We start from the raw sequence: 27,449 nt of genomic DNA, 5'->3' as shown, positions 1-27,449 counted from the left end.
GTCATCTTGACAGTAAATTAAAGTGATTCAAGAGAAGCTTACAGCATCTCGTAGTCCAAGGTGCTAACAGATAGTTTTTGATGAATCACTGCACTTCACATTCAGGCATGTGAGTTGGAGAGTAAATGAAAGTGATGTAAAAAAAACTTACAGCATCGGCTATTCCCAGGTGCTAACAGATAGTTTTTTTTATTAATCACTGCACTTCACATTTGAGCATGTCAGCTTGAAAGTAAATTAAAGTGATGCAAGAAAAGCTTACAGCACCTGGTATTCCTAGGTAGGGTCCCACCTCAGTACTATCCAGGCCCAAACTTGCTTAGCTTCCAAGGTCAGATGAGATTGGGCGTTCTCAAGCTGGTGTGGCCGTAAGCCTTAAACACTTACTCAAATTGCCTAATCATAGCAAATATGATCAAAGACCAATCTGACAATTTTTTTTATTAATCCCTGCACTTGACATTCTAGAATGTTATCTTGAATGTAAATTAAATGATGCAATAAAAGCTTACAACATCTGGTATACGGAGGCACTAACAGACAGTTTTTTGATGAATCACTGCACTTCACATTCAGGCATGTGAGTTGGAGAGTAAATGAAAGTGATGCAAAAAAAAGTACAGCATCTGCTATTCCCAGGTGCTAACAGATAGTTTGAGTTAATTATTCACTGCACTTCAAATTTGAACATGATAGCTTGAACATAAATTAAAGGGATGCAATACAATCTTACAGCACCTGCTATTCCCTGGTACTAAAATATTTCTATTTAATCTGTACACTTCACATACAAGCTTGTCAGTTGCAGATTAAAGTAAAGTGATGCAACAAAAACTTACAGCATCTGCTATTCCCAGGTGCTAACAGATAGTTTTTTTAATTAATCACTGCATTTCACATCCTAGCATGTCATCTTGACAGTAAATTAAAGTGATTCAAGAGAAGCTTACAGCATCTCGTAGTCCAAGGTGCTAACAGATAGTTTTTGATGAATCAAAGCACTTCACATTCAGGCATGTGAGTTGGAGAGTAAATGAAAGTGATGCAAAAAAAACTTACAGCATCGGCTATTCCCAGGTGCTAACAGATAGTTTTTTTTATTAATCACTGCACTTCACATTTGAGCATGTCAGCTTGAAAGTAAATTAAAGTGATGCAAGAAAAGCTTACAGCACCTGGTATTCCTAGGTAGAGTCCCACCTCAGTACTATCCAGGCCCAAACTTGCTTAGCTTCCAAGGTCAGATGATATTGGGCGTTCTCAAGCTGGTGTGGCCGTAAGCCTTAAGCACTTACTCAAATTGCCTAATCATAGCAAATATGATCAAAGACCAATCTGACAATTTTTTTTATTAATCCCTGCACTTGACATTCTAGAATGTTATCTTGAATGTAAATTAAATGATGCAATAAAAGCTTACAACATCTGGTATACGGAGGCACTAACAGACAGTTTTTTGATGAATCACTGCACTTCACATTCAGGCATGTGAGTTGGAGAGTAAATGAAAGTGATGCAAAAAAAAGTACAGCATCTGCTATTCCCAGGTGCTAACAGATAGTTTGAGTTAATTATTCACTGCACTTCAAATTTGAACATGATAGCTTGAACATAAATTAAAGGGATGCAATACAATCTTACAGCACCTGCTATTCCCTGGTACTAAAATATTTCTATTTAATCTGTACACTTCACATACAAGCTTGTCAGTTGCAGATTAAAGTAAAGTGATGCAACAAAAACTTACAGCATCTGCTATTCCCAGGTGCTAACAGATAGTTTTTTTAATTAATCACTGCATTTCACATCCTAGCATGTCATCTTGACAGTAAATTAAAGTGATTCAAGAGAAGCTTACAGCATCTCGTAGTCCAAGGTGCTAACAGATAGTTTTTGATGAATCACTGCACTTCACATTCAGGCATGTGAGTTGGAGAGTAAATGAAAGTGATGCAAAAAAAACTTACAGCATCGGCTATTCCCAGGTGCTAACAGATAGTTTTTTTTATTAATCACTGCACTTCACATTTGAGCATGTCAGCTTGAAAGTAAATTAAAGTGATGCAAGAAAAGCTTACAGCACCTGGTATTCCTAGGTAGGGTCCCACCTCAGTACTATCCAGGCCCAAACTTGCTTAGCTTCCAAGGTCAGATGAGATTGGGCGTTCTCAAGCTGGTGTGGCCGTAAGCCTTAAACACTTACTCAAATTGCCTAATCATAGCAAATATGATCAAAGACCAATCTGACAATTTTTTTTATTAATCCCTGCACTTGACATTCTAGAATGTTATCTTGAATGTAAATTAAATGATGCAATAAAAGCTTACAACATCTGGTATACGGAGGCACTAACAGACAGTTTTTTGATGAATCACTGCACTTCACATTCAGGCATGTGAGTTGGAGAGTAAATGAAAGTGATGCAAAAAAAAGTACAGCATCTGCTATTCCCAGGTGCTAACAGATAGTTTGAGTTAATTATTCACTGCACTTCAAATTTGAACATGATAGCTTGAACATAAATTAAAGGGATGCAATACAATCTTACAGCACCTGCTATTCCCTGGTACTAAAATATTTCTATTTAATCTGTACACTTCACATACAAGCTTGTCAGTTGCAGATTAAAGTAAAGTGATGCAACAAAAACTTACAGCATCTGCTATTCCCAGGTGCTAACAGATAGTTTTTTTAATTAATCACTGCATTTCACATCCTAGCATGTCATCTTGACAGTAAATTAAAGTGATTCAAGAGAAGCTTACAGCATCTCGTAGTCCAAGGTGCTAACAGATAGTTTTTGATGAATCACTGCACTTCACATTCAGGCATGTGAGTTGGAGAGTAAATGAAAGTGATGTAAAAAAAACTTACAGCATCGGCTATTCCCAGGTGCTAACAGATAGTTTTTTTTATTAATCACTGCACTTCACATTTGAGCATGTCAGCTTGAAAGTAAATTAAAGTGATGCAAGAAAAGCTTACAGCACCTGGTATTCCTAGGTAGGGTCCCACCTCAGTACTATCCAGGCCCAAACTTGCTTAACTTCCAAGGTCAGATGAGATTGGGCGTTCTCAAGCTGGTGTGGCCGTAAGCCTTAAACACTTACTCAAATTGCCTAATCATAGCAAATATGATCAAAGACCAATCTGACAATTTTTTTTATTAATCCCTGCACTTGACATTCTAGAATGTTATCTTGAATGTAAATTAAATGATGCAATAAAAGCTTACAACATCTGGTATACGGAGGCACTAACAGACAGTTTTTTGATGAATCACTGCACTTCACATTCAGGCATGTGAGTTGGAGAGTAAATGAAAGTGATGCAAAAAAAACGTACAGCATCTGCTATTCCCAGGTGCTAACAGATAGTTTGAGTTAATTATTCACTGCACTTCAAATTTGAACATGATAGCTTGAACATAAATTAAAGGGATGCAATACAATCTTACAGCACCTGCTATTCCCTGGTACTAAAATATTTCTATTTAATCTGTACACTTCACATACAAGCTTGTCAGTTGCAGATTAAAGTAAAGTGATGCAACAAAAACTTACAGCATCTGCTATTCCCAGGTGCTAACAGATAGTTTTTTTTATTAATCACTGCACTTCACATTTGAGCATGTCATCTTGACAGTAAATTAAAGTGATTCAAGAGAAGCTTACAGCATCTCGTAGTCCAAGGTGCTAACAGATAGTTTTTGATGAATCACTGCACTTCACATTCAGGCATGTGAGTTGGAGAGTAAATGAAAGTGATGTAAAAAAAACTTACAGCATCGGCTATTCCCAGGTGCTAACAGATAGTTTTTTTTATTAATCACTGCACTTCACATTTGAGCATGTCAGCTTGAAAGTAAATTAAAGTGATGCAAGAAAAGCTTACAGCACCTGGTATTCCTAGGTAGGGTCCCACCTCAGTACTATCCAGGCCCAAACTTGCTTAGCTTCCAAGGTCAGATGAGATTGGGCGTTCTCAAGCTGGTGTGGCCGTAAGCCTTAAACACTTACTCAAATTGCCTAATCATAGCAAATATGATCAAAGACCAATCTGACAATTTTTTTTATTAATCCCTGCACTTGACATTCTAGAATGTTATCTTGAATGTAAATTAAATGATGCAATAAAAGCTTACAACATCTGGTATACGGAGGCACTAACAGACAGTTTTTTGATGAATCACTGCACTTCACATTCAGGCATGTGAGTTGGAGAGTAAATGAAAGTGATGCAAAAAAAAGTACAGCATCTGCTATTCCCAGGTGCTAACAGATAGTTTGAGTTAATTATTCACTGCACTTCAAATTTGAACATGATAGCTTGAACATAAATTAAAGGGATGCAATACAATCTTACAGCACCTGCTATTCCCTGGTACTAAAATATTTCTATTTAATCTGTACACTTCACATACAAGCTTGTCAGTTGCAGATTAAAGTAAAGTGATGCAACAAAAACTTACAGCATCTGCTATTCCCAGGTGCTAACAGATAGTTTTTTTAATTAATCACTGCATTTCACATCCTAGCATGTCATCTTGACAGTAAATTAAAGTGATTCAAGAGAAGCTTACAGCATCTCGTAGTCCAAGGTGCTAACAGATAGTTTTTGATGAATCACTGCACTTCACATTCAGGCATGTGAGTTGGAGAGTAAATGAAAGTGATGCAAAAAAAAGTACAGCATCTGCTATTCCCAGGTGCTAACAGATAGTTTGAGTTAATTATTCACTGCACTTCAAATTTGAACATGATAGCTTGAACATAAATTAAAGGGATGCAATACAATCTTACAGCACCTGCTATTCCCTGGTACTAAAATATTTCTATTTAATCTGTACACTTCACATACAAGCTTGTCAGTTGCAGATTAAAGTAAAGTGATGCAACAAAAACTTACAGCATCTGCTATTCCCAGGTGCTAACAGATAGTTTTTTTAATTAATCACTGCATTTCACATCCTAGCATGTCATCTTGACAGTAAATTAAAGTGATTCAAGAGAAGCTTACAGCATCTCGTAGTCCAAGGTGCTAACAGATAGTTTTTGATGAATCAAAGCACTTCACATTCAGGCATGTGAGTTGGAGAGTAAATGAAAGTGATGCAAAAAAAACTTACAGCATCGGCTATTCCCAGGTGCTAACAGATAGTTTTTTTTATTAATCACTGCACTTCACATTTGAGCATGTCAGCTTGAAAGTAAATTAAAGTGATGCAAGAAAAGCTTACAGCACCTGGTATTCCTAGGTAGGGTCCCACCTCAGTACTATCCAGGCCCAAACTTGCTTAGCTTCCAAGGTCAGATGAGATTGGGCGTTCTCAAGCTGGTGTGGCCGTAAGCCTTAAACACTTACTCAAATTGCCTAATCATAGCAAATATGATCAAAGACCAATCTGACAATTTTTTTTATTAATCCCTGCACTTGACATTCTAGAATGTTATCTTGAATGTAAATTAAATGATGCAATAAAAGCTTACAACATCTGGTATACGGAGGCACTAACAGACAGTTTTTTGATGAATCACTGCACTTCACATTCAGGCATGTGAGTTGGAGAGTAAATGAAAGTGATGCAAAAAAAAGTACAGCATCTGCTATTCCCAGGTGCTAACAGATAGTTTGAGTTAATTATTCACTGCACTTCAAATTTGAACATGATAGCTTGAACATAAATTAAAGGGATGCAATACAATCTTACAGCACCTGCTATTCCCTGGTACTAAAATATTTCTATTTAATCTGTACACTTCACATACAAGCTTGTCAGTTGCAGATTAAAGTAAAGTGATGCAACAAAAACTTACAGCATCTGCTATTCCCAGGTGCTAACAGATAGTTTTTTTAATTAATCACTGCATTTCACATCCTAGCATGTCATCTTGACAGTAAATTAAAGTGATTCAAGAGAAGCTTACAGCATCTCGTAGTCCAAGGTGCTAACAGATAGTTTTTGATGAATCAAAGCACTTCACATTCAGGCATGTGAGTTGGAGAGTAAATGAAAGTGATGCAAAAAAAACTTACAGCATCGGCTATTCCCAGGTGCTAACAGATAGTTTTTTTTATTAATCACTGCACTTCACATTTGAGCATGTCAGCTTGAAAGTAAATTAAAGTGATGCAAGAAAAGCTTACAGCACCTGGTATTCCTAGGTAGAGTCCCACCTCAGTACTATCCAGGCCCAAACTTGCTTAGTTTCCAAGGTCAGATGATATTGGGCGTTCTCAAGCTGGTGTGGCCGTAAGCCTTAAGCACTTACTCAAATTGCCTAATCATAGCAAATATGATCAAAGACCAATCTGACAATTTTTTTTATTAATCCCTGCACTTGACATTCTAGAATGTTATCTTGAATGTAAATTAAATGATGCAATAAAAGCTTACAACATCTGGTATACGGAGGCACTAACAGACAGTTTTTTGATGAATCACTGCACTTCACATTCAGGCATGTGAGTTGGAGAGTAAATGAAAGTGATGCAAAAAAAAGTACAGCATCTGCTATTCCCAGGTGCTAACAGATAGTTTGAGTTAATTATTCACTGCACTTCAAATTTGAACATGATAGCTTGAACATAAATTAAAGGGATGCAATACAATCTTACAGCACCTGCTATTCCCTGGTACTAAAATATTTCTATTTAATCTGTACACTTCACATACAAGCTTGTCAGTTGCAGATTAAAGTAAAGTGATGCAACAAAAACTTACAGCATCTGCTATTCCCAGGTGCTAACAGATAGTTTTTTTAATTAATCACTGCATTTCACATCCTAGCATGTCATCTTGACAGTAAATTAAAGTGATTCAAGAGAAGCTTACAGCATCTTGTAGTCCAAGGTGCTAACAGATAGTTTTTGATGAATCACTGCACTTCACATTCAGGCATGTGAGTTGGAGAGTAAATGAAAGTGATGTAAAAAAAACTTACAGCATCGGCTATTCCCAGGTGCTAACAGATAGTTTTTTTTTATTAATCACTGCACTTCACATTTGAGCATGTCAGCTTGAAAGTAAATTAAAGTGATGCAAGAAAAGCTTACAGCACCTGGTATTCCTAGGTAGGGTCCCACCTCAGTACTATCCAGGCCCAAACTTGCTTAGCTTCCAAGGTCAGATGAGATTGGGCGTTCTCAAGCTGGTGTGGCCGTAAGCCTTAAACACTTACTCAAATTGCCTAATCATAGCAAATATGATCAAAGACCAATCTGACAATTTTTTTTATTAATCCCTGCACTTGACATTCTAGAATGTTATCTTGAATGTAAATTAAATGATGCAATAAAAGCTTACAACATCTGGTATACGGAGGCACTAACAGACAGTTTTTTGATGAATCACTGCACTTCACATTCAGGCATGTGAGTTGGAGAGTAAATGAAAGTGATGCAAAAAAAAGTACAGCATCTGCTATTCCCAGGTGCTAACAGATAGTTTGAGTTAATTATTCACTGCACTTCAAATTTGAACATGATAGCTTGAACATAAATTAAAGGGATGCAATACAATCTTACAGCACCTGCTATTCCCTGGTACTAAAATATTTCTATTTAATCTGTACACTTCACATACAAGCTTGTCAGTTGCAGATTAAAGTAAAGTGATGCAACAAAAACTTACAGCATCTGCTATTCCCAGGTGCTAACAGATAGTTTTTTTAATTAATCACTGCATTTCACATCCTAGCATGTCATCTTGACAGTAAATTAAAGTGATTCAAGAGAAGCTTACAGCATCTTGTAGTCCAAGGTGCTAACAGATAGTTTTTGATGAATCACTGCACTTCACATTCAGGCATGTGAGTTGGAGAGTAAATGAAAGTGATGTAAAAAAAACTTACAGCATCGGCTATTCCCAGGTGCTAACAGATAGTTTTTTTTTATTAATCACTGCACTTCACATTTGAGCATGTCAGCTTGAAAGTAAATTAAAGTGATGCAAGAAAAGCTTACAGCACCTGGTATTCCTAGGTAGGGTCCCACCTCAGTACTATCCAGGCCCAAACTTGCTTAGCTTCCAAGGTCAGATGAGATTGGGCGTTCTCAAGCTGGTGTGGCCGTAAGCCTTAAACACTTACTCAAATTGCCTAATCATAGCAAATATGATCAAAGACCAATCTGACAATTTTTTTTATTAATCCCTGCACTTGACATTCTAGAATGTTATCTTGAATGTAAATTAAATGATGCAATAAAAGCTTACAACATCTGGTATACGGAGGCACTAACAGACAGTTTTTTGATGAATCACTGCACTTCACATTCAGGCATGTGAGTTGGAGAGTAAATGAAAGTGATGCAAAAAAAAGTACAGCATCTGCTATTCCCAGGTGCTAACAGATAGTTTGAGTTAATTATTCACTGCACTTCAAATTTGAACATGATAGCTTGAACATAAATTAAAGGGATGCAATACAATCTTACAGCACCTGCTATTCCCTGGTACTAAAATATTTCTATTTAATCTGTACACTTCACATACAAGCTTGTCAGTTGCAGATTAAAGTAAAGTGATGCAACAAAAACTTACAGCATCTGCTATTCCCAGGTGCTAACAGATAGTTTTTTTAATTAATCACTGCATTTCACATCCTAGCATGTCATCTTGACAGTAAATTAAAGTGATTCAAGAGAAGCTTACAGCATCTCGTAGTCCAAGGTGCTAACAGATAGTTTTTGATGAATCAAAGCACTTCACATTCAGGCATGTGAGTTGGAGAGTAAATGAAAGTGATGCAAAAAAAACTTACAGCATCGGCTATTCCCAGGTGCTAACAGATAGTTTTTTTTATTAATCACTGCACTTCACATTTGAGCATGTCAGCTTGAAAGTAAATTAAAGTGATGCAAGAAAAGCTTACAGCACCTGGTATTCCTAGGTAGAGTCCCACCTCAGTACTATCCAGGCCCAAACTTGCTTAGCTTCCAAGGTCAGATGATATTGGGCGTTCTCAAGCTGGTGTGGCCGTAAGCCTTAAGCACTTACTCAAATTGCCTAATCATAGCAAATATGATCAAAGACCAATCTGACAATTTTTTTTATTAATCCCTGCACTTGACATTCTAGAATGTTATCTTGAATGTAAATTAAATGATGCAATAAAAGCTTACAACATCTGGTATACGGAGGCACTAACAGACAGTTTTTTGATGAATCACTGCACTTCACATTCAGGCATGTGAGTTGGAGAGTAAATGAAAGTGATGCAAAAAAAAGTACAGCATCTGCTATTCCCAGGTGCTAACAGATAGTTTGAGTTAATTATTCACTGCACTTCAAATTTGAACATGATAGCTTGAACATAAATTAAAGGGATGCAATACAATCTTACAGCACCTGCTATTCCCTGGTACTAAAATATTTCTATTTAATCTGTACACTTCACATACAAGCTTGTCAGTTGCAGATTAAAGTAAAGTGATGCAACAAAAACTTACAGCATCTGCTATTCCCAGGTGCTAACAGATAGTTTTTTTAATTAATCACTGCATTTCACATCCTAGCATGTCATCTTGACAGTAAATTAAAGTGATTCAAGAGAAGCTTACAGCATCTCGTAGTCCAAGGTGCTAACAGATAGTTTTTGATGAATCAAAGCACTTCACATTCAGGCATGTGAGTTGGAGAGTAAATGAAAGTGATGCAAAAAAAACTTACAGCATCGGCTATTCCCAGGTGCTAACAGATAGTTTTTTTTATTAATCACTGCACTTCACATTTGAGCATGTCAGCTTGAAAGTAAATTAAAGTGATGCAAGAAAAGCTTACAGCACCTGGTATTCCTAGGTAGAGTCCCACCTCAGTACTATCCAGGCCCAAACTTGCTTAGCTTCCAAGGTCAGATGATATTGGGCGTTCTCAAGCTGGTGTGGCCGTAAGCCTTAAGCACTTACTCAAATTGCCTAATCATAGCAAATATGATCAAAGACCAATCTGACAATTTTTTTTATTAATCCCTGCACTTGACATTCTAGAATGTTATCTTGAATGTAAATTAAATGATGCAATAAAAGCTTACAACATCTGGTATACGGAGGCACTAACAGACAGTTTTTTGATGAATCACTGCACTTCACATTCAGGCATGTGAGTTGGAGAGTAAATGAAAGTGATGCAAAAAAAAGTACAGCATCTGCTATTCCCAGGTGCTAACAGATAGTTTGAGTTAATTATTCACTGCACTTCAAATTTGAACATGATAGCTTGAACATAAATTAAAGGGATGCAATACAATCTTACAGCACCTGCTATTCCCTGGTACTAAAATATTTCTATTTAATCTGTACACTTCACATACAAGCTTGTCAGTTGCAGATTAAAGTAAAGTGATGCAACAAAAACTTACAGCATCTGCTATTCCCAGGTGCTAACAGATAGTTTTTTTAATTAATCACTGCATTTCACATCCTAGCATGTCATCTTGACAGTAAATTAAAGTGATTCAAGAGAAGCTTACAGCATCTCGTAGTCCAAGGTGCTAACAGATAGTTTTTGATGAATCAAAGCACTTCACATTCAGGCATGTGAGTTGGAGAGTAAATGAAAGTGATGCAAAAAAAACTTACAGCATCGGCTATTCCCAGGTGCTAACAGATAGTTTTTTTTATTAATCACTGCACTTCACATTTGAGCATGTCAGCTTGAAAGTAAATTAAAGTGATGCAAGAAAAGCTTACAGCACCTGGTATTCCTAGGTAGAGTCCCACCTCAGTACTATCCAGGCCCAAACTTGCTTAGCTTCCAAGGTCAGATGATATTGGGCGTTCTCAAGCTGGTGTGGCCGTAAGCCTTAAGCACTTACTCAAATTGCCTAATCATAGCAAATATGATCAAAGACCAATCTGACAATTTTTTTTATTAATCCCTGCACTTGACATTCTAGAATGTTATCTTGAATGTAAATTAAATGATGCAATAAAAGCTTACAACATCTGGTATACGGAGGCACTAACAGACAGTTTTTTGATGAATCACTGCACTTCACATTCAGGCATGTGAGTTGGAGAGTAAATGAAAGTGATGCAAAAAAAAGTACAGCATCTGCTATTCCCAGGTGCTAACAGATAGTTTGAGTTAATTATTCACTGCACTTCAAATTTGAACATGATAGCTTGAACATAAATTAAAGGGATGCAATACAATCTTACAGCACCTGCTATTCCCTGGTACTAAAATATTTCTATTTAATCTGTACACTTCACATACAAGCTTGTCAGTTGCAGATTAAAGTAAAGTGATGCAACAAAAACTTACAGCATCTGCTATTCCCAGGTGCTAACAGATAGTTTTTTTAATTAATCACTGCATTTCACATCCTAGCATGTCATCTTGACAGTAAATTAAAGTGATTCAAGAGAAGCTTACAGCATCTCGTAGTCCAAGGTGCTAACAGATAGTTTTTGATGAATCACTGCACTTCACATTCAGGCATGTGAGTTGGAGAGTAAATGAAAGTGATGCAAAAAAAACTTACAGCATCGGCTATTCCCAGGTGCTAACAGATAGTTTTTTTTATTAATCACTGCACTTCACATTTGAGCATGTCAGCTTGAAAGTAAATTAAAGTGATGCAAGAAAAGCTTACAGCACCTGGTATTCCTAGGTAGAGTCCCACCTCAGTACTATCCAGGCCCAAACTTGCTTAGCTTCCAAGGTCAGATGATATTGGGCGTTCTCAAGCTGGTGTGGCCGTAAGCCTTAAACACTTACTCAAATTGCCTAATCATAGCAAATATGATCAAAGACCAATCTGACAATTTTTTTTTATTAATCCCTGCACTTGACATTCTAGAATGTTATCTTGAATGTAAATTAAATGATGCAATAAAAGCTTACAACATCTGGTATACGGAGGCACTAACAGACAGTTTTTTGATGAATCACTGCACTTCACATTCAGGCATGTGAGTTGGAGAGTAAATGAAAGTGATGCAAAAAAAAGTACAGCATCTGCTATTCCCAGGTGCTAACAGATAGTTTGAGTTAATTATTCACTGCACTTCAAATTTGAACATGATAGCTTGAACATAAATTAAAGGGATGCAATACAATCTTACAGCACCTGCTATTCCCTGGTACTAAAATATTTCTATTTAATCTGTACACTTCACATACAAGCTTGTCAGTTGCAGATTAAAGTAAAGTGATGCAACAAAAACTTACAGCATCTGCTATTCCCAGGTGCTAACAGATAGTTTTTTTAATTAATCACTGCATTTCACATCCTAGCATGTCATCTTGACAGTAAATTAAAGTGATTCAAGAGAAGCTTACAGCATCTCGTAGTCCAAGGTGCTAACAGATAGTTTTTGATGAATCAAAGCACTTCACATTCAGGCATGTGAGTTGGAGAGTAAATGAAAGTGATGCAAAAAAAACTTACAGCATCGGCTATTCCCAGGTGCTAACAGATAGTTTTTTTTATTAATCACTGCACTTCACATTTGAGCATGTCAGCTTGAAAGTAAATTAAAGTGATGCAAGAAAAGCTTACAGCACCTGGTATTCCTAGGTAGAGTCCCACCTCAGTACTATCCAGGCCCAAACTTGCTTAGCTTCCAAGGTCAGATGATATTGGGCGTTCTCAAGCTGGTGTGGCCGTAAGCCTTAAGCACTTACTCAAATTGCCTAATCATAGCAAATATGATCAAAGACCAATCTGACAATTTTTTTTATTAATCCCTGCACTTGACATTCTAGAATGTTATCTTGAATGTAAATTAAATGATGCAATAAAAGCTTACAACATCTGGTATACGGAGGCACTAACAGACAGTTTTTTGATGAATCACTGCACTTCACATTCAGGCATGTGAGTTGGAGAGTAAATGAAAGTGATGCAAAAAAAAGTACAGCATCTGCTATTCCCAGGTGCTAACAGATAGTTTGAGTTAATTATTCACTGCACTTCAAATTTGAACATGATAGCTTGAACATAAATTAAAGGGATGCAATACAATCTTACAGCACCTGCTATTCCCTGGTACTAAAATATTTCTATTTAATCTGTACACTTCACATACAAGCTTGTCAGTTGCAGATTAAAGTAAAGTGATGCAACAAAAACTTACAGCATCTGCTATTCCCAGGTGCTAACAGATAGTTTTTTTAATTAATCACTGCATTTCACATCCTAGCATGTCATCTTGACAGTAAATTAAAGTGATTCAAGAGAAGCTTACAGCATCTCGTAGTCCAAGGTGCTAACAGATAGTTTTTGATGAATCACTGCACTTCACATTCAGGCATGTGAGTTGGAGAGTAAATGAAAGTGATGTAAAAAAAACTTACAGCATCGGCTATTCCCAGGTGCTAACAGATAGTTTTTTTTATTAATCACTGCACTTCACATTTGAGCATGTCAGCTTGAAAGTAAATTAAAGTGATGCAAGAAAAGCTTACAGCACCTGGTATTCCTAGGTAGGGTCCCACCTCAGTACTATCCAGGCCCAAACTTGCTTAGCTTCCAAGGTCAGATGAGATTGGGCGTTCTCAAGCTGGTGTGGCCGTAAGCCTTAAACACTTACTCAAATTGCCTAATCATAGCAAATATGATCAAAGACCAATCTGACAATTTTTTTTATTAATCCCTGCACTTGACATTCTAGAATGTTATCTTGAATGTAAATTAAATGATGCAATAAAAGCTTACAACATCTGGTATACGGAGGCACTAACAGACAGTTTTTTGATGAATCACTGCACTTCACATTCAGGCATGTGAGTTGGAGAGTAAATGAAAGTGATGCAAAAAAAAGTACAGCATCTGCTATTCCCAGGTGCTAACAGATAGTTTGAGTTAATTATTCACTGCACTTCAAATTTGAACATGATAGCTTGAACATAAATTAAAGGGATGCAATACAATCTTACAGCACCTGCTATTCCCTGGTACTAAAATATTTCTATTTAATCTGTACACTTCACATACAAGCTTGTCAGTTGCAGATTAAAGTAAAGTGATGCAACAAAAACTTACAGCATCTGCTATTCCCAGGTGCTAACAGATAGTTTTTTTAATTAATCACTGCATTTCACATCCTAGCATGTCATCTTGACAGTAAATTAAAGTGATTCAAGAGAAGCTTACAGCATCTCGTAGTCCAAGGTGCTAACAGATAGTTTTTGATGAATCACTGCACTTCACATTCAGGCATGTGAGTTGGAGAGTAAATGAAAGTGATGCAAAAAAAACTTACAGCATCGGCTATTCCCAGGTGCTAACAGATAGTTTTTTTTATTAATCACTGCACTTCACATTTGAGCATGTCAGCTTGAAAGTAAATTAAAGTGATGCAAGAAAAGCTTACAGCACCTGGTATTCCTAGGTAGAGTCCCACCTCAGTACTATCCAGGCCCAAACTTGCTTAGCTTCCAAGGTCAGATGATATTGGGCGTTCTCAAGCTGGTGTGGCCGTAAGCCTTAAACACTTACTCAAATTGCCTAATCATAGCAAATATGATCAAAGACCAATCTGACAATTTTTTTTATTAATCCCTGCACTTGACATTCTAGAATGTTATCTTGAATGTAAATTAAATGATGCAATAAAAGCTTACAACATCTGGTATACGGAGGCACTAACAGACAGTTTTTTGATGAATCACTGCACTTCACATTCAGGCATGTGAGTTGGAGAGTAAATGAAAGTGATGCAAAAAAAAGTACAGCATCTGCTATTCCCAGGTGCTAACAGATAGTTTGAGTTAATTATTCACTGCACTTCAAATTTGAACATGATAGCTTGAACATAAATTAAAGGGATGCAATACAATCTTACAGCACCTGCTATTCCCTGGTACTAAAATATTTCTATTTAATCTGTACACTTCACATACAAGCTTGTCAGTTGCAGATTAAAGTAAAGTGATGCAACAAAAACTTACAGCATCTGCTATTCCCAGGTGCTAACAGATAGTTTTTTTAATTAATCACTGCATTTCACATCCTAGCATGTCATCTTGACAGTAAATTAAAGTGATTCAAGAGAAGCTTACAGCATCTCGTAGTCCAAGGTGCTAACAGATAGTTTTTGATGAATCAAAGCACTTCACATTCAGGCATGTGAGTTGGAGAGTAAATGAAAGTGATGCAAAAAAAACTTACAGCATCGGCTATTCCCAGGTGCTAACAGATAGTTTTTTTTATTAATCACTGCACTTCACATTTGAGCATGTCAGCTTGAAAGTAAATTAAAGTGATGCAAGAAAAGCTTACAGCACCTGGTATTCCTAGGTAGAGTCCCACCTCAGTACTATCCAGGCCCAAACTTGCTTAGCTTCCAAGGTCAGATGATATTGGGCGTTCTCAAGCTGGTGTGGCCGTAAGCCTTAAGCACTTACTCAAATTGCCTAATCATAGCAAATATGATCAAAGACCAATCTGACAATTTTTTTTATTAATCCCTGCACTTGACATTCTAGAATGTTATCTTGAATGTAAATTAAATGATGCAATAAAAGCTTACAACATCTGTTATACGGAGGCACTAACAGACAGTTTTTTGATGAATCACTGCACTTCACATTCAGGCATGTGAGTTGGAGAGTAAATGAAAGTGATGCAAAAAAAAGTACAGCATCTGCTATTCCCAGGTGCTAACAGATAGTTTGAGTTAATTATTCACTGCACTTCAAATTTGAACATGATAGCTTGAACATAAATTAAAGGGATGCAATACAATCTTACAGCACCTGCTATTCCCTGGTACTAAAATATTTCTATTTAATCTGTACACTTCACATACAAGCTTGTCAGTTGCAGATTAAAGTAAAGTGATGCAACAAAAACTTACAGCATCTGCTATTTCCAGGTGCTAACAGATAGTTTTTTTAATTAATCACTGCATTTCACATCCTAGCATGTCATCTTGACAGTAAATTAAAGTGATTCAAGAGAAGCTTACAGCATCTCGTAGTCCAAGGTGCTAACAGATAGTTTTTGATGAATCACTGCACTTCACATTCAGGCATGTGAGTTGGAGAGTAAATGAAAGTGATGTAAAAAAAACTTACAGCATCGGCTATTCCCAGGTGCTAACAGATAGTTTTTTTTATTAATCACTGCACTTCACATTTGAGCATGTCAGCTTGAAAGTAAATTAAAGTGATGCAAGAAAAGCTTACAGCACCTGGTATTCCTAGGTAGGGTCCCACCTCAGTACTATCCAGGCCCAAACTTGCTTAGCTTCCAAGGTCAGATGAGATTGGGCGTTCTCAAGCTGGTGTGGCCGTAAGCCTTAAACACTTATTCAAATTACCTAATCATAGCAAATATGATCAAAGACCAATCTGACAATTTTTTTTATTAATCCCTGCACTTGACATTCTAGAATGTTATCTTGAATGTAAATTAAATGATGCAATAAAAGCTTACAACATCTGGTATACGGAGGCACTAACAGACAGTTTTTTGATGAATCACTGCACTTCACATTCAGGCATGTGAGTTGGAGAGTAAATGAAAGTGATGCAAAAAAAAGTACAGCATCTGCTATTCCCAGGTGCTAACAGATAGTTTGAGTTAATTATTCACTGCACTTCAAATTTGAACATGATAGCTTGAACATAAATTAAAGGGATGCAATACAATCTTACAGCACCTGCTATTCCCTGGTACTAAAATATTTCTATTTAATCTGTACACTTCACATACAAGCTTGTCAGTTGCAGATTAAAGTAAAGTGATGCAACAAAAACTTACAGCATCTGCTATTCCCAGGTGCTAACAGATAGTTTTTTTAATTAATCACTGCATTTCACATCCTAGCATGTCATCTTGACAGTAAATTAAAGTGATTCAAGAGAAGCTTACAGCATCTCGTAGTCCAAGGTGCTAACAGATAGTTTTTGATGAATCAAAGCACTTCACATTCAGGCATGTGAGTTGGAGAGTAAATGAAAGTGATGCAAAAAAAACTTACAGCATCGGCTATTCCCAGGTGCTAACAGATAGTTTTTTTTATTAATCACTGCACTTCACATTTGAGCATGTCAGCTTGAAAGTAAATTAAAGTGATGCAAGAAAAGCTTACAGCACCTGGTATTCCTAGGTAGAGTCCCACCTCAGTACTATCCAGGCCCAAACTTGCTTAGCTTCCAAGGTCAGATGATATTGGGCGTTCTCAAGCTGGTGTGGCCGTAAGCCTTAAACACTTATTCAAATTACCTAATCATAGCAAATATGATCAAAGACCAATCTGACAATTTTTTTTATTAATCCCTGCACTTGACATTCTAGAATGTTATCTTGAATGTAAATTAAATGATGCAATAAAAGCTTACAACATCTGGTATACGGAGGCACTAACAGACAGTTTTTTGATGAATCACTGCACTTCACATTCAGGCATGTGAGTTGGAGAGTAAATGAAAGTGATGCAAAAAAAAGTACAGCATCTGCTATTCCCAGGTGCTAACAGATAGTTTGAGTTAATTATTCACTGCACTTCAAATTTGAACATGATAGCTTGAACATAAATTAAAGGGATGCAATACAATCTTACAGCACCTGCTATTCCCTGGTACTAAAATATTTCTATTTAATCTGTACACTTCACATACAAGCTTGTCAGTTGCAGATTAAAGTAAAGTGATGCAACAAAAACTTACAGCATCTGCTATTCCCAGGTGCTAACAGATAGTTTTTTTAATTAATCACTGCATTTCACATCCTAGCATGTCATCTTGACAGTAAATTAAAGTGATTCAAGAGAAGCTTACAGCATCTCGTAGTCCAAGGTGCTAACAGATAGTTTTTGATGAATCAAAGCACTTCACATTCAGGCATGTGAGTTGGAGAGTAAATGAAAGTGATGCAAAAAAAACTTACAGCATCGGCTATTCCCAGGTGCTAACAGATAGTTTTTTTTATTAATCACTGCACTTCACATTTGAGCATGTCAGCTTGAAAGTAAATTAAAGTGATGCAAGAAAAGCTTACAGCACCTGGTATTCCTAGGTAGAGTCCCACCTCAGTACTATCCAGGCCCAAACTTGCTTAGCTTCCAAGGTCAGATGATATTGGGCGTTCTCAAGCTGGTGTGGCCGTAAGCCTTAAGCACTTACTCAAATTGCCTAATCATAGCAAATATGATCAAAGACCAATCTGACAATTTTTTTTATTAATCCCTGCACTTGACATTCTAGAATGTTATCTTGAATGTAAATTAAATGATGCAATAAAAGCTTACAACATCTGGTATACGGAGGCACTAACAGACAGTTTTTTGATGAATCACTGCACTTCACATTCAGGCATGTGAGTTGGAGAGTAAATGAAAGTGATGCAAAAAAAAGTACAGCATCTGCTATTCCCAGGTGCTAACAGATAGTTTGAGTTAATTATTCACTGCACTTCAAATTTGAACATGATAGCTTGAACATAAATTAAAGGGATGCAATACAATCTTACAGCACCTGCTATTCCCTGGTACTAAAATATTTCTATTTAATCTGTACACTTCACATACAAGCTTGTCAGTTGCAGATTAAAGTAAAGTGATGCAACAAAAACTTACAGCATCTGCTATTCCCAGGTGCTAACAGATAGTTTTTTTAATTAATCACTGCATTTCACATCCTAGCATGTCATCTTGACAGTAAATTAAAGTGATTCAAGAGAAGCTTACAGCATCTCGTAGTCCAAGGTGCTAACAGATAGTTTTTGATGAATCAAAGCACTTCACATTCAGGCATGTGAGTTGGAGAGTAAATGAAAGTGATGCAAAAAAAACTTACAGCATCGGCTATTCCCAGGTGCTAACAGATAGTTTTTTTTATTAATCACTGCACTTCACATTTGAGCATGTCAGCTTGAAAGTAAATTAAAGTGATGCAAGAAAAGCTTACAGCACCTGGTATTCCTAGGTAGAGTCCCACCTCAGTACTATCCAGGCCCAAACTTGCTTAGCTTCCAAGGTCAGATGATATTGGGCGTTCTCAAGCTGGTGTGGCCGTAAGCCTTAAGCACTTACTCAAATTGCCTAATCATAGCAAATATGATCAAAGACCAATCTGACAATTTTTTTTATTAATCCCTGCACTTGACATTCTAGAATGTTATCTTGAATGTAAATTAAATGATGCAATAAAAGCTTACAACATCTGGTATACGGAGGCACTAACAGACAGTTTTTTGATGAATCACTGCACTTCACATTCAGGCATGTGAGTTGGAGAGTAAATGAAAGTGATGCAAAAAAAAGTACAGCATCTGCTATTCCCAGGTGCTAACAGATAGTTTGAGTTAATTATTCACTGCACTTCAAATTTGAACATGATAGCTTGAACATAAATTAAAGGGATGCAATACAATCTTACAGCACCTGCTATTCCCTGGTACTAAAATATTTCTATTTAATCTGTACACTTCACATACAAGCTTGTCAGTTGCAGATTAAAGTAAAGTGATGCAACAAAAACTTACAGCATCTGCTATTCCCAGGTGCTAACAGATAGTTTTTTTAATTAATCACTGCATTTCACATCCTAGCATGTCATCTTGACAGTAAATTAAAGTGATTCAAGAGAAGCTTACAGCATCTCGTAGTCCAAGGTGCTAACAGATAGTTTTTGATGAATCACTGCACTTCACATTCAGGCATGTGAGTTGGAGAGTAAATGAAAGTGATGCAAAAAAAAACTTACAGCATCGGCTATTCCCAGGTGCTAACAGATAGTTTTTTTTATTAATCACTGCACTTCACATTTGAGCATGTCAGCTTGAAAGTAAATTAAAGTGATGCAAGAAAAGCTTACAGCACCTGGTATTCCTAGGTAGAGTCCCACCTCAGTACTATCCAGGCCCAAACTTGCTTAGCTTCCAAGGTCAGATGATATTGGGCGTTCTCAAGCTGGTGTGGCCGTAAGCCTTAAACACTTACTCAAATTGCCTAATCATAGCAAATATGATCAAAGACCAATCTGACAATTTTTTTTATTAATCCCTGCACTTGACATTCTAGAATGTTATCTTGAATGTAAATTAAATGATGCAATAAAAGCTTACAACATCTGGTATACGGAGGCACTAACAGACAGTTTTTTGATGAATCACTGCACTTCACATTCAGGCATGTGAGTTGGAGAGTAAATGAAAGTGATGCAAAAAAAAGTACAGCATCTGCTATTCCCAGGTGCTAACAGATAGTTTTTTTAATTAATCACTGCATTTCACATCCTAGCATGTCATCTTGACAGTAAATTAAAGTGATTCAAGAGAAGCTTACAGCATCTCGTAGTCCAAGGTGCTAACAGATAGTTTTTGATGAATCACTGCACTTCACATTCAGGCATGTGAGTTGGAGAGTAAATGAAAGTGATGTAAAAAAAACTTACAGCATCGGCTATTCCCAGGTGCTAACAGATAGTTTTTTTTATTAATCACTGCACTTCACATTTGAGCATGTCAGCTTGAAAGTAAATTAAAGTGATGCAAGAAAAGCTTACAGCACCTGGTATTCCTAGGTAGGGTCCCACCTCAGTACTATCCAGGCCCAAACTTGCTTAGCTTCCAAGGTCAGATGAGATTGGGCGTTCTCAAGCTGGTGTGGCCGTAAGCCTTAAACACTTACTCAAATTGCCTAATCATAGCAAATATGATCAAAGACCAATCTGACAATTTTTTTTATTAATCCCTGCACTTGACATTCTAGAATGTTATCTTGAATGTAAATTAAATGATGCAATAAAAGCTTACAACATCTGGTATACGGAGGCACTAACAGACAGTTTTTTGATGAATCACTGCACTTCACATTCAGGCATGTGAGTTGGAGAGTAAATGAAAGTGATGCAAAAAAAAGTACAGCATCTGCTATTCCCAGGTGCTAACAGATAGTTTGAGTTAATTATTCACTGCACTTCAAATTTGAACATGATAGCTTGAACATAAATTAAAGGGATGCAATACAATCTTACAGCACCTGCTATTCCCTGGTACTAAAATATTTCTATTTAATCTGTACACTTCACATACAAGCTTGTCAGTTGCAGATTAAAGTAAAGTGATGCAACAAAAACTTACAGCATCTGCTATTCCCAGGTGCTAACAGATAGTTTTTTTAATTAATCACTGCATTTCACATCCTAGCATGTCATCTTGACAGTAAATTAAAGTGATTCAAGAGAAGCTTACAGCATCTCGTAGTCCAAGGTGCTAACAGATAGTTTTTGATGAATCACTGCACTTCACATTCAGGCATGTGAGTTGGAGAGTAAATGAAAGTGATGTAAAAAAAACTTACAGCATCGGCTATTCCCAGGTGCTAACAGATAGTTTTTTTTATTAATCACTGCACTTCACATTTGAGCATGTCAGCTTGAAAGTAAATTAAAGTGATGCAAGAAAAGCTTACAGCACCTGGTATTCCTAGGTAGGGTCCCACCTCAGTACTATCCAGGCCCAAACTTGCTTAGCTTCCAAGGTCAGATGAGATTGGGCGTTCTCAAGCTGGTGTGGCCGTAAGCCTTAAACACTTACTCAAATTGCCTAATCATAGCAAATATGATCAAAGACCAATCTGACAATTTTTTTTATTAATCCCTGCACTTGACATTCTAGAATGTTATCTTGAATGTAAATTAAATGATGCAATAAAAGCTTACAACATCTGGTATACGGAGGCACTAACAGACAGTTTTTTGATGAATCACTGCACTTCACATTCAGGCATGTGAGTTGGAGAGTAAATGAAAGTGATGCAAAAAAAAGTACAGCATCTGCTATTCCCAGGTGCTAACAGATAGTTTGAGTTAATTATTCACTGCACTTCAAATTTGAACATGATAGCTTGAACATAAATTAAAGGGATGCAATACAATCTTACAGCACCTGCTATTCCCTGGTACTAAAATATTTCTATTTAATCTGTACACTTCACATACAAGCTTGTCAGTTGCAGATTAAAGTAAAGTGATGCAACAAAAACTTACAGCATCTGCTATTCCCAGGTGCTAACAGATAGTTTTTTTAATTAATCACTGCATTTCACATCCTAGCATGTCATCTTGACAGTAAATTAAAGTGATTCAAGAGAAGCTTACAGCATCTCGTAGTCCAAGGTGCTAACAGATAGTTTTTGATGAATCAAAGCACTTCACATTCAGGCATGTGAGTTGGAGAGTAAATGAAAGTGATGCAAAAAAAACTTACAGCATCGGCTATTCCCAGGTGCTAACAGATAGTTTTTTTTATTAATCACTGCACTTCACATTTGAGCATGTCAGCTTGAAAGTAAATTAAAGTGATGCAAGAAAAGCTTACAGCACCTGGTATTCCTAGGTAGAGTCCCACCTCAGTACTATCCAGGCCCAAACTTGCTTAGCTTCCAAGGTCAGATGATATTGGGCGTTCTCAAGCTGGTGTGGCCGTAAGCCTTAAGCACTTACTCAAATTGCCTAATCATAGCAAATATGATCAAAGACCAATCTGACAATTTTTTTTATTAATCCCTGCACTTGACATTCTAGAATGTTATCTTGAATGTAAATTAAATGATGCAATAAAAGCTTACAACATCTGGTATACGGAGGCACTAACAGACAGTTTTTTGATGAATCACTGCACTTCACATTCAGGCATGTGAGTTGGAGAGTAAATGAAAGTGATGCAAAAAAAAGTACAGCATCTGCTATTCCCAGGTGCTAACAGATAGTTTGAGTTAATTATTCACTGCACTTCAAATTTGAACATGATAGCTTGAACATAAATTAAAGGGATGCAATACAATCTTACAGCACCTGCTATTCCCTGGTACTAAAATATTTCTATTTAATCTGTACACTTCACATACAAGCTTGTCAGTTGCAGATTAAAGTAAAGTGATGCAACAAAAACTTACAGCATCTGCTATTCCCAGGTGCTAACAGATAGTTTTTTTAATTAATCACTGCATTTCACATCCTAGCATGTCATCTTGACAGTAAATTAAAGTGATTCAAGAGAAGCTTACAGCATCTCGTAGTCCAAGGTGCTAACAGATAGTTTTTGATGAATCACTGCACTTCACATTCAGGCATGTGAGTTGGAGAGTAAATGAAAGTGATGTAAAAAAAACTTACAGCATCGGCTATTCCCAGGTGCTAACAGATAGTTTTTTTTATTAATCACTGCACTTCACATTTGAGCATGTCAGCTTGAAAGTAAATTAAAGTGATGCAAGAAAAGCTTACAGCACCTGGTATTCCTAGGTAGGGTCCCACCTCAGTACTATCCAGGCCCAAACTTGCTTAGCTTCCAAGGTCAGATGAGATTGGGCGTTCTCAAGCTGGTGTGGCCGTAAGCCTTAAACACTTACTCAAATTGCCTAATCATAGCAAATATGATCAAAGACCAATCTGACAATTTTTTTTATTAATCCCTGCACTTGACATTCTAGAATGTTATCTTGAATGTAAATTAAATGATGCAATAAAAGCTTACAACATCTGGTATACGGAGGCACTAACAGACAGTTTTTTGATGAATCACTGCACTTCACATTCAGGCATGTGAGTTGGAGAGTAAATGAAAGTGATGCAAAAAAAAGTACAGCATCTGCTATTCCCAGGTGCTAACAGATAGTTTGAGTTAATTATTCACTGCACTTCAAATTTGAACATGATAGCTTGAACATAAATTAAAGGGATGCAATACAATCTTACAGCACCTGCTATTCCCTGGTACTAAAATATTTCTATTTAATCTGTACACTTCACATACAAGCTTGTCAGTTGCAGATTAAAGTAAAGTGATGCAACAAAAACTTACAGCATCTGCTATTCCCAGGTGCTAACAGATAGTTTTTTTAATTAATCACTGCATTTCACATCCTAGCATGTCATCTTGACAGTAAATTAAAGTGATTCAAGAGAAGCTTACAGCATCTCGTAGTCCAAGGTGCTAACAGATAGTTTTTGATGAATCACTGCACTTCACATTCAGGCATGTGAGTTGGAGAGTAAATGAAAGTGATGCAAAAAAAACTTACAGCATCGGCTATTCCCAGGTGCTAACAGATAGTTTTTTTTATTAATCACTGCACTTCACATTTGAGCATGTCAGCTTGAAAGTAAATTAAAGTGATGCAAGAAAAGCTTACAGCACCTGGTATTCCTAGGTAGAGTCCCACCTCAGTACTATCCAGGCCCAAACTTGCTTAGCTTCCAAGGTCAGATGAGATTGGGCGTTCTCAAGCTGGTGTGGCCGTAAGCCTTAAACACTTACTCAAATTGCCTAATCATAGCAAATATGATCAAAGACCAATCTGACAATTTTTTTTATTAATCCCTGCACTTGACATTCTAGAATGTTATCTTGAATGTAAATTAAATGATGCAATAAAAGCTTACAACATCTGGTATACGGAGGCACTAACAGACAGTTTTTTGATGAATCACTGCACTTCACATTCAGGCATGTGAGTTGGAGAGTAAATGAAAGTGATGCAAAAAAAAGTACAGCATCTGCTATTCCCAGGTGCTAACAGATAGTTTGAGTTAATTATTCACTGCACTTCAAATTTGAACATGATAGCTTGAACATAAATTAAAGGGATGCAATACAATCTTACAGCACCTGCTATTCCCTGGTACTAAAATATTTCTATTTAATCTGTACACTTCACATACAAGCTTGTCAGTTGCAGATTAAAGTAAAGTGATGCAACAAAAACTTACAGCATCTGCTATTCCCAGGTGCTAACAGATAGTTTTTTTAATTAATCACTGCATTTCACATCCTAGCATGTCATCTTGACAGTAAATTAAAGTGATTCAAGAGAAGCTTACAGCATCTCGTAGTCCAAGGTGCTAACAGATAGTTTTTGATGAATCACTGCACTTCACATTCAGGCATGTGAGTTGGAGAGTAAATGAAAGTGATGTAAAAAAAACTTACAGCATCGGCTATTCCCAGGTGCTAACAGATAGTTTTTTTTATTAATCACTGCACTTCACATTTGAGCATGTCAGCTTGAAAGTAAATTAAAGTGATGCAAGAAAAGCTTACAGCACCTGGTATTCCTAGGTAGGGTCCCACCTCAGTACTATCCAGGCCCAAACTTGCTTAGCTTCCAAGGTCAGATGAGATTGGGCGTTCTCAAGCTGGTGTGGCCGTAAGCCTTAAACACTTACTCAAATTGCCTAATCATAGCAAATATGATCAAAGACCAATCTGACAATTTTTTTTATTAATCCCTGCACTTGACATTCTAGAATGTTATCTTGAATGTAAATTAAATGATGCAATAAAAGCTTACAACATCTGGTATACGGAGGCACTAACAGACAGTTTTTTGATGAATCACTGCACTTCACATTCAGGCATGTGAGTTGGAGAGTAAATGAAAGTGATGCAAAAAAAACGTACAGCATCTGCTATTCCCAGGTGCTAACAGATAGTTTGAGTTAATTATTCACTGCACTTCAAATTTGAACATGATAGCTTGAACATAAATTAAAGGGATGCAATACAATCTTACAGCACCTGCTATTCCCTGGTACTAAAATATTTCTATTTAATCTGTACACTTCACATACAAGCTTGTCAGTTGCAGATTAAAGTAAAGTGATGCAACAAAAACTTACAGCATCTGCTATTCCCAGGTGCTAACAGATAGTTTTTTTTATTAATCACTGCACTTCACATTTGAGCATGTCAGCTTGAAAGTAAATTAAAGTGATGCAAGAAAAGCTTACAGCACCTGGTATTCCTAGGTAGAGTCCCACCTCAGTACTATCCAGGCCCAAACTTGCTTAGCTTCCAAGGTCAGATGATATTGGGCATTCTCAAGCTGGTGTGGCCGTAAGCCTTAAGCACTTACTCAAATTGCCTAATCATAGCAAATATGATCAAAGACCAATCTGACAATTTTTTTTATTAATCCCTGCACTTGACATTCTAGAATGTTATCTTGAATGTAAATTAAATGATGCAATAAAAGCTTACAACATCTGGTATACGGAGGCACTAACAGACAGTTTTTTGATGAATCACTGCACTTCACATTCAGGCATGTGAGTTGGAGAGTAAATGAAAGTGATGCAAAAAAAAGTACAGCATCTGCTATTCCCAGGTGCTAACAGATAGTTTGAGTTAATTATTCACTGCACTTCAAATTTGAACATGATAGCTTGAACATAAATTAAAGGGATGCAATACAATCTTACAGCACCTGCTATTCCCTGGTACTAAAATATTTCTATTTAATCTGTACACTTCACATACAAGCTTGTCAGTTGCAGATTAAAGTAAAGTGATGCAACAAAAACTTACAGCATCTGCTATTCCCAGGTGCTAACAGATAGTTTTTTTTATTAATCACTGCACTTCACATTTGAGCATGTCAGCTTGAAAGTAAATTAAAGTGATGCAAGAAAAGCTTACAGCACCTGGTATTCCTAGGTAGAGTCCCACCTCAGTACTATCCAGGCCCAAACTTGCTTAGCTTCCAAGGTCAGATGATATTGGGCATTCTCAAGCTGGTGTGGCCGTAAGCCTTAAGCACTTACTCAAATTGCCTAATCATAGCAAATATGATCAAAGACCAATCTGACAATTTTTTTTATTAATCCCTGCACTTGACATTCTAGAATGTTATCTTGAATGTAAATTAAATGATGCAATAAAAGCTTACAACATCTGGTATACGGAGGCACTAACAGACAGTTTTTTGATGAATCACTGCACTTCACATTCAGGCATGTGAGTTGGAGAGTAAATGAAAGTGATGCAAAAAAAAGTACAGCATCTGCTATTCCCAGGTGCTAACAGATAGTTTGAGTTAATTATTCACTGCACTTCAAATTTGAACATGATAGCTTGAACATAAATTAAAGGGATGCAATACAATCTTACAGCACCTGCTATTCCCTGGTACTAAAATATTTCTATTTAATCTGTACACTTCACATACAAGCTTGTCAGTTGCAGATTAAAGTAAAGTGATGCAACAAAAACTTACAGCATCTGCTATTCCCAGGTGCTAACAGATAGTTTTTTTAATTAATCACTGCATTTCACATCCTAGCATGTCATCTTGACAGTAAATTAAAGTGATTCAAGAGAAGCTTACAGCATCTCGTAGTCCAAGGTGCTAACAGATAGTTTTTGATGAATCACTGCACTTCACATTCAGGCATGTGAGTTGGAGAGTAAATGAAAGTGATGCAAAAAAAACTTACAGCATCGGCTATTCCCAGGTGCTAACAGATAGTTTTTTTTATTAATCACTGCACTTCACATTTGAGCATGTCAGCTTGAAAGTAAATTAAAGTGATGCAAGAAAAGCTTACAGCACCTGGTATTCCTAGGTAGGGTCCCACCTCAGTACTATCCAGGCCCAAACTTGCTTAGCTTCCAAGGTCAGATGAGATTGGGCGTTCTCAAGCTGGTGTGGCCGTAAGCCTTAAACACTTACTCAAATTGCCTAATCATAGCAAATATGATCAAAGACC

At 36.9% G+C, this 27,449-nt stretch overlaps 15 non-coding genes and 16 pseudogenes across 15 annotated transcripts; all 31 read right to left on the bottom strand.

Annotated features, from left to right (window-relative positions):
- Positions 1–255: 255 nt before the first annotated feature.
- On the bottom strand, positions 256–374 carry LOC145650521 (5S ribosomal RNA). Its single transcript, XR_014116708.1, has one exon. It is a non-coding gene; the product is annotated as a 5S ribosomal RNA (ribosomal RNA).
- Positions 375–1,163: 789 nt separating this feature from the next.
- Positions 1,164–1,282, bottom strand: LOC145649307 (5S ribosomal RNA; annotated as a pseudogene).
- Positions 1,283–2,071: 789 nt separating this feature from the next.
- LOC145650510 (5S ribosomal RNA) lies at positions 2,072–2,190 on the bottom strand. The gene has a single exon (XR_014116707.1). It is a non-coding gene; the product is annotated as a 5S ribosomal RNA (ribosomal RNA).
- A 789-nt stretch (positions 2,191–2,979) lies between these two features.
- On the bottom strand, positions 2,980–3,098 carry LOC145649028 (5S ribosomal RNA). Its single transcript, XR_014116533.1, has one exon. It is a non-coding gene; the product is annotated as a 5S ribosomal RNA (ribosomal RNA).
- Positions 3,099–3,888: 790 nt separating this feature from the next.
- LOC145650499 (5S ribosomal RNA) lies at positions 3,889–4,007 on the bottom strand. The gene has a single exon (XR_014116706.1). It is a non-coding gene; the product is annotated as a 5S ribosomal RNA (ribosomal RNA).
- Positions 4,008–5,233: 1,226 nt separating this feature from the next.
- Positions 5,234–5,352, bottom strand: LOC145650488 (5S ribosomal RNA). Its single transcript, XR_014116705.1, has one exon. It is a non-coding gene; the product is annotated as a 5S ribosomal RNA (ribosomal RNA).
- A 789-nt stretch (positions 5,353–6,141) lies between these two features.
- On the bottom strand, positions 6,142–6,260 carry LOC145650715 (5S ribosomal RNA; annotated as a pseudogene).
- Positions 6,261–7,050: 790 nt separating this feature from the next.
- On the bottom strand, positions 7,051–7,169 carry LOC145650476 (5S ribosomal RNA). The gene has a single exon (XR_014116703.1). It is a non-coding gene; the product is annotated as a 5S ribosomal RNA (ribosomal RNA).
- Positions 7,170–7,959: 790 nt separating this feature from the next.
- On the bottom strand, positions 7,960–8,078 carry LOC145650465 (5S ribosomal RNA). The gene has a single exon (XR_014116702.1). It is a non-coding gene; the product is annotated as a 5S ribosomal RNA (ribosomal RNA).
- A 789-nt stretch (positions 8,079–8,867) lies between these two features.
- On the bottom strand, positions 8,868–8,986 carry LOC145649306 (5S ribosomal RNA; annotated as a pseudogene).
- Positions 8,987–9,775: 789 nt separating this feature from the next.
- Positions 9,776–9,894, bottom strand: LOC145649305 (5S ribosomal RNA; annotated as a pseudogene).
- Positions 9,895–10,683: 789 nt separating this feature from the next.
- LOC145649304 (5S ribosomal RNA) lies at positions 10,684–10,802 on the bottom strand (annotated as a pseudogene).
- A 789-nt stretch (positions 10,803–11,591) lies between these two features.
- Positions 11,592–11,710, bottom strand: LOC145649303 (5S ribosomal RNA; annotated as a pseudogene).
- A 790-nt stretch (positions 11,711–12,500) lies between these two features.
- LOC145649302 (5S ribosomal RNA) lies at positions 12,501–12,619 on the bottom strand (annotated as a pseudogene).
- Positions 12,620–13,408: 789 nt separating this feature from the next.
- LOC145650454 (5S ribosomal RNA) lies at positions 13,409–13,527 on the bottom strand. Its single transcript, XR_014116700.1, has one exon. It is a non-coding gene; the product is annotated as a 5S ribosomal RNA (ribosomal RNA).
- A 789-nt stretch (positions 13,528–14,316) lies between these two features.
- LOC145649300 (5S ribosomal RNA) lies at positions 14,317–14,435 on the bottom strand (annotated as a pseudogene).
- Positions 14,436–15,224: 789 nt separating this feature from the next.
- On the bottom strand, positions 15,225–15,343 carry LOC145649299 (5S ribosomal RNA; annotated as a pseudogene).
- A 789-nt stretch (positions 15,344–16,132) lies between these two features.
- On the bottom strand, positions 16,133–16,251 carry LOC145650443 (5S ribosomal RNA). Its single transcript, XR_014116699.1, has one exon. It is a non-coding gene; the product is annotated as a 5S ribosomal RNA (ribosomal RNA).
- A 789-nt stretch (positions 16,252–17,040) lies between these two features.
- On the bottom strand, positions 17,041–17,159 carry LOC145649298 (5S ribosomal RNA; annotated as a pseudogene).
- A 789-nt stretch (positions 17,160–17,948) lies between these two features.
- Positions 17,949–18,067, bottom strand: LOC145649297 (5S ribosomal RNA; annotated as a pseudogene).
- Positions 18,068–18,856: 789 nt separating this feature from the next.
- Positions 18,857–18,975, bottom strand: LOC145649296 (5S ribosomal RNA; annotated as a pseudogene).
- Positions 18,976–19,765: 790 nt separating this feature from the next.
- On the bottom strand, positions 19,766–19,884 carry LOC145649295 (5S ribosomal RNA; annotated as a pseudogene).
- A 571-nt stretch (positions 19,885–20,455) lies between these two features.
- Positions 20,456–20,574, bottom strand: LOC145650432 (5S ribosomal RNA). Its single transcript, XR_014116698.1, has one exon. It is a non-coding gene; the product is annotated as a 5S ribosomal RNA (ribosomal RNA).
- A 789-nt stretch (positions 20,575–21,363) lies between these two features.
- On the bottom strand, positions 21,364–21,482 carry LOC145650421 (5S ribosomal RNA). The gene has a single exon (XR_014116697.1). It is a non-coding gene; the product is annotated as a 5S ribosomal RNA (ribosomal RNA).
- Positions 21,483–22,271: 789 nt separating this feature from the next.
- LOC145649294 (5S ribosomal RNA) lies at positions 22,272–22,390 on the bottom strand (annotated as a pseudogene).
- A 789-nt stretch (positions 22,391–23,179) lies between these two features.
- Positions 23,180–23,298, bottom strand: LOC145650410 (5S ribosomal RNA). Its single transcript, XR_014116696.1, has one exon. It is a non-coding gene; the product is annotated as a 5S ribosomal RNA (ribosomal RNA).
- Positions 23,299–24,087: 789 nt separating this feature from the next.
- LOC145646482 (5S ribosomal RNA) lies at positions 24,088–24,206 on the bottom strand. Its single transcript, XR_014116187.1, has one exon. It is a non-coding gene; the product is annotated as a 5S ribosomal RNA (ribosomal RNA).
- A 789-nt stretch (positions 24,207–24,995) lies between these two features.
- LOC145650399 (5S ribosomal RNA) lies at positions 24,996–25,114 on the bottom strand. Its single transcript, XR_014116695.1, has one exon. It is a non-coding gene; the product is annotated as a 5S ribosomal RNA (ribosomal RNA).
- Positions 25,115–25,684: 570 nt separating this feature from the next.
- On the bottom strand, positions 25,685–25,803 carry LOC145650062 (5S ribosomal RNA; annotated as a pseudogene).
- A 569-nt stretch (positions 25,804–26,372) lies between these two features.
- LOC145650061 (5S ribosomal RNA) lies at positions 26,373–26,491 on the bottom strand (annotated as a pseudogene).
- A 789-nt stretch (positions 26,492–27,280) lies between these two features.
- Positions 27,281–27,399, bottom strand: LOC145650388 (5S ribosomal RNA). Its single transcript, XR_014116694.1, has one exon. It is a non-coding gene; the product is annotated as a 5S ribosomal RNA (ribosomal RNA).
- Positions 27,400–27,449: the final 50 nt, after the last annotated feature.

The sequence above is a fragment of the Electrophorus electricus genome, chromosome 13, assembly GCF_041902795.1.
Source record: "Electrophorus electricus isolate QZ-2024a chromosome 13, ASM4190279v1, whole genome shotgun sequence".
In the NCBI taxonomy this organism is placed as follows: domain Eukaryota; kingdom Metazoa; phylum Chordata; class Actinopteri; order Gymnotiformes; family Gymnotidae; genus Electrophorus; species Electrophorus electricus.
Note: the sequence above shows the minus strand (reverse complement) of the source record. Positions and strands in the feature narration are given on the sequence as shown.